This window comes from Protopterus annectens, chromosome 2.part0, assembly GCF_019279795.1.
Source record: "Protopterus annectens isolate FY-2018-M chromosome 2.part0, PAN1.0, whole genome shotgun sequence".
NCBI lineage: Eukaryota > Metazoa > Chordata > Ceratodontiformes > Protopteridae > Protopterus > Protopterus annectens.
In genome coordinates this window covers 849,346,319-849,352,318 of record NC_056728.1, presented here as the reverse complement: position 1 = coordinate 849,352,318, position 6,000 = coordinate 849,346,319, and positions in this window count along the sequence as shown.

The window sequence follows — 6,000 nt, the reverse complement described above, 5'->3', positions numbered from 1 at the left end:
CGATTTCAACTACCCCACCATTAACTGGGAAAACTACTCATGTCATGTACCAACTCTTGTGCTCAACGTTTTCTGGAATTCATAAATTCCAACGCCTTGGATCAACTTATCTACACCCTCACCAGGGGCAGCAATACCCTAGACCTGGTCACTACCAACATGGGCAACCGGTGTTCCACACCAGAGGTCAATTCCTCATTGGTCAGATCCGACCACAAGCAAATCACCCTAGACATCTACATCCCATCCCCACCCCCCCATTAGGGAAACCACCATAAAAAATTTTTCCAAAGCCAACTTCACGCTTCTTAAGACAGACGTGGCAAACTTCACAACACCCATGCTGATGGACAATAGAGGTACGAATGCTGAATCCTATACAATTGCACTTTATAAGCACTTACATGAGTGCATGGCTCGTGCAGTCCCTAACAGAACCAAGATGCTATCCTCCAAAAATTTCTCCAAAGCCAACTTCATGCTTCTTAAGACAGAAGTGGCAAACTTCACGACACCCATGCTGACGGACAATAGAGGTACAATTGCTGAATCCTATGCAATTGCACTTTATAAGCACTTACACAAGTGCATGGATCATGCACCCTAACAGAACCAAGATGCTATCCTCCAAAACAAGGAAGCCAATCTGGTGGTCCCCTGCCATAAACAAACTCTACAACAGAAGAAAGAAACTGTTGCAAAAACAGAGTAAAATCCCATGACTGGAGGAACTGTATCGTCAACCTCAGTAAGAAGCTGAGATGCCTCATAAAATCCTCCAAAGCTAGTTATGAAAACAAAATCGCCACTTATTCTAAAGACAACCACAAAGCATTTTATAGCTATGTCAAATCTCAATGGCAACACTCAGATCTGCTCTGAGTTACAGCACAATGGCACTAAATATACAGAACCAACTGATATTGCCAACATCATGGCAGATAGGTTCAGTGCTAACTTTACCCCTCTCTCATCCCCTAAAGGGCCCATCTCTATACTGGAAGAATGCAAAGTTCCTGTAATCATGGCTGCACAGGTAAAAAACACACTCTCCAAAGCCAAGAACACAGCATCCATGGGACCTGACAACATCCCAGGCTGCGTTCTATATGAACTACAGAACAAACTGGCACCCCACCTAAGTACCATGTTCAATCATAGCCTCACCTCAGGCTTTGTACCCACTGAATGGCGCAAAGCAACGGTTATCCCACTCCACAACGGGGGAGCCACCACGGACCCCAGGAACTACCGCCCCATTAGCCTGACAAGCCTGGTCTACAAGGCTATGGAATGTATCATCATGGAACTTATAAACAATGACATTGGTAATCTCCAAACTCTGGACCCTACCCAGTTCAGGTTTGTAAAAGGCAGATCATGTCTCCTAAACCTGATAGACTTCTTTGAAGTGGTCACCAAAACTGTAGATGGGGGTAAGGTGGTTCACACAGCCTATCTAGATCTCGCCAAGGCTTTCAACACTATCCCCCACTCTAGAATTATAGATAAACTCACTAAACTAGGTATAAATCCCTATGTCACAAGATGGGTTACCAACTGGCTCACTGACAGAACCCACACTGTGAAAGTAGCAGACTCTAAATCCAACTTCAGACCAGTGACAAGTGGAGTACCACAGGGTTCAGTCCTAGGTTCTCTCCTGTTTGGTATCTACTTCTCTGAAGTACAGGCTAACACAGAAGGTCTTTGGCTAACAAAGTTCACAGATGACTGCAAACTAGGAGCCATAATCAAAACTCTTAATGATGTGGACATCCTACAAAAGGGCCTCATTGAGACAGATGCCTGGTGTCAAAGTCATGGCCTCAAGCTCAGTGCCAAAAAGTGCATTGTCATCCCTTTTGGTAAAAACTCTGTACCCATGAACTACCACATAGGTGGTAGTCTACTTAACACTGAAAGTGTGATAAGAAACCTTGGGACACAACTGGACAGTAGTCTCTCCTTTGATAATAACATTGCCACAGTAGTCAGGAAATCCTTCTACGTGGCACTCCTCATCAAAAAAGGTTTCTCATCCAGAAAAAAAGAGGTCATTGTTCCCCCTCTACTCATCACTCAATTGACCCATTATAGAGTACAATGCCCCTTTTGGTATGTACCTCACAAGACATCTACAACAACTGGAAAGGCCACAGAAATACCTCACAAAGAGGATTACCGGCCTCAAACAGATGACCTATGCAGACCGTCTCAAAAAACTCCAGCTTTACTTTGTTGCATATCACCTACTCAGAGGCGATCTCTGCCTAACATACAAAGCTATGTCAAACCCAGAGCTGTTGGACATGCTCCACTTAAATAAATCCCAATCCCTCTGAGCTACAAGCTCTAGGGACCTAAACCTTGTCACCACAATAAACAGAACATGCTGGAGGGATAGATTCCTGTCCCAGAGACTTCCCATACTCTGGAACAAACTACCTATCTATATCAAACAAAGCTCCTCATTAGCACTCTTCAAGAAAAATCTTGATGATTGGCTGGGAGATAGGAAATTCACCCCGGGGATCACTTCTTTGGCTCTGCTTGACAGGGTCACAGGAAAATAATTTTCTTGGGTGGCAAAAGCCAGGGTACCATTTGGCTAGGCTTATATAGGCCCTAGGGCCAATAGCCTAGTACCTACCTATGAACCTATGAACCTATAAAAACATGCAAGAAAGTTAATTCACTACTTTTCTGGACCTGACCTCTCCTAATCTATGACAGCCCTATATTAGAAAAATGCATAATAGCAATATGCATGCTTAGTGCATTAAAGGCTTAAAATGGTTAATGCATTTATTCTGTTCGTGTTGTATGAATCTGCACAGCTACTAGAAACTTTAATAAGAGACACTTCATTCTGCTTATGCCATGAAAATATGTGCAGCTACTAGAAACTTGATAAGAGACATTTTATTCTGCTTATGCCATGTGAAAATGTACAGCTGCTAGAAGCCTTGATAAGGAAAACAATAGATGTTTGAAAGCTTAAACCATAGTCAGCATTACTTGTACCAAAGCTAGAAATGTCCTTGAATCTAGACAAAATGGAACACATGTATTAGAACTGTACAATTGAAGAACTGAAGAACCAAGGAGGGCTAAAATAAGCCCAAGGCCAGGTTGTTTTTCTCAAATGTTTTTGCAAGACAGCAATAATCTGACCATGTCAGCAATAAGTCTGGTAACATTTTTCTGTGTAACATACAGAAAGCTGTGTCCAACTACATCAGCAGTAGATTTAGTAGCATTTTCTGTGTGACATGAAGAGAACTGTATAAGAATAACATACTGATCTCCAGAAAATCAGACAAACCTTGTAACTACATGCTTTGTCTCCTTGCTGTAAGTAATAAAACGTACTTTGCTTGAACCTAACGTGCATTGGTCTTTGAAGTTTTTCTTTTACAGATTGGTCCTTCAGACTGGAACCCTCTCTTCACCTCAGATCAGATGGCCAGGTGGCTGAAACCGTACGGGGAAGAAACCAAAATTGGTTCTTGTTATATGCAAAGTCCTCCGACTGAATTGTCATCAAAAGAGGCCAGCCACTTTCTGATCTGCGACTGAAGGACGGGTTTTCCGCGAATCGATGATCAGTCACGTGGGCTCAGGTAAGGCGAATCTACTTTTTTTCTGTTTCAGGATCAGGGACTGGATATGTATTGTTTTTTTGCCAGATTGTATTTTTCTTACAGTCAGGGATTAAAAAAAGTATTGTCTTGTCATAGATCAGGTGAAACAGAGTAGTAGACTTTAGGTAGTCATTCTGAAGAGACTATAACAAAATCCATGGTAAACGTTAAAACTAGACAAGTCACGTAACAATTGAAAGGTAAAACAAAAATGGGTAATAATTGCACAAAAACACCCCAAAACCCGCCGTTAATGGAAGACGCAAAATATATGCAGTCGCAGCACGCCGATAATATTAGATATTTTTCAAAATGGGTTAACAAGTACGAATTCAATGGAAAATTAGAAAAATCCTCACTTATCAAACAACTCAAAAATGATTCTAAGGGTCAGGTAAAAAAGCAATGATGGTTAGGAATTCCTCAGGCACACACGTGGCTGGAGGAAGTAAACCGTAGGGACCAAAAGAACAAAGATTCAAAAGCAATGTTTTTAGATAGGGAGGATAACAACTTAGTAATAGCATCAGCACCTCCACCTCCCTTACCAGAATATGAAGTGAGTGAACAGGTTAGTCCACCCCCACTATGTCCTGTGGTCTCTGGAGACAGAGACATTATAAAACTGAAACTAACTAAAATCAGACATCCCATTGGGACCAGGTCCCGTACAAAGGCAAGTAATTCAGAGGAAGGTATCGAGTTATGGCAAATAGTTAAGAATTCACGATCTACAGGGGAAGAGGAAGAAATATGCCTGCTTATAGAGGTACCCAATCCTCAGGCAGGTCAGGACAATCAGGACCCAACCATTCTAGTATACAGACCTTGGACTCCGGAAGATATCCGGAAAGCCACTGAGGGAATTCCCCATCCAAAGATTAATTTTAGAAAATTCTCAGAAGATTTACAAGGAATGAGGTTAAGTTATAACTTAAACAGAGAAGAAATAGAAAAGGTAGTTAGACAGATTGTAGGGCTGGATTGGTACATGATTTGTGGCAACTGGAATCCTCGTGACGCTGCACAAAGACCCCTCCCACATAGCAGCGCAGAGTTAGACACTAGAGTAAAAGGTCTTACAGACCGCATCTCTGAAAAATGGAAACCTAGAGCAGACTGGACTTGCATTAATCAATGCATCCAACAAGAAGGTGAAATAATTGACCGATACTATGCCAGATTGCTAGAATGTTTTAATAACCACTGTGGAATGCAGGTTCCTGAAGATCAAACACAAGATTCCCCATATGAACAGCAGTTAAAGAATGCATTTTTAAAAGGCAGTAGCACGCCTATAAGCAGTTTTATTACAAAACACATGGTAGACCATCGTACAAGCAGGTTACAATCATTACTTGAATATACTAGGCATGCCGAAAGGCATTTTAATAGCAAAAAGAAAAAGAAGGCTCAAGTATTTTCTGTAGAAGACGGAGCAGAAGTCTATGTAGTACAGTCTGGGAAAAAGGGCAAGAAAAACGCACAGGGAAACAAGCAGTCTGATCAGCGATCAGGGGACTTTGAAGGGTGTAAAAAAAGGGGAGAATGTTTTAAATGTGGTAAAACGGGACATTTGGCAAGGGATTGCAGGAAAAATAAGAAGGCAACAACGGAAGACAAGGAAGGTGAGGACTGACTATATGATAGTCAAGAATCACTAGAAGGGGCTAGTAGAGAAAGGACAAATGGGAATGTGAAAGAGGGAGTAGAGGAAGTGCAGGAAGTTAGTGACAATGAAAAAGACGAAATATTAGACCTAGTTTTATTGAGCTTGGAGCTCTATTTAGGAGATACGAAACCAGACGTTACACTCTTGGTAGAAGAGAGGGAGGTCAAATTTTTGTGTGATTCAGGACCCTGATACACCCCTCCAAATTACCAGAAAACTCAGAGTCACCCGATTACATACTGGTCAAAGCAGCTAATGGATAGCTGTGTCGGGAGCCCCTCTCCCGTAACATTGCAATAACTGATCCAGTTTGAGGATTGACACAGAGAAGCAAAATTGTAGTTTCTGCAAAATGCCCAGTAAATCTCTTGGGCAGAGATCTCATGCAGTTATTTGGTATAGCAGTAGTCCCAACCATGCAGGGTATGGAAGCACAGCGACAAACTAACACCTTTGTGGTGCAATCGGAGGGTGAAATGTTTTATTGGTACAGCCAGGACTTGGTTACGACTAGTCCAGGGACTGTGACCAAGGAACTGATGAACATAGCCATCAGCAAGTTTCCCTCCCTTGACATTGATAAGCAACACCTGTTGCACTGTACCCTGTATTTTTGTAGCACACCAGGACCTGATAAGGAATATGAGAAAGAATTATTTAAAAATCGTACAAATAGACTGG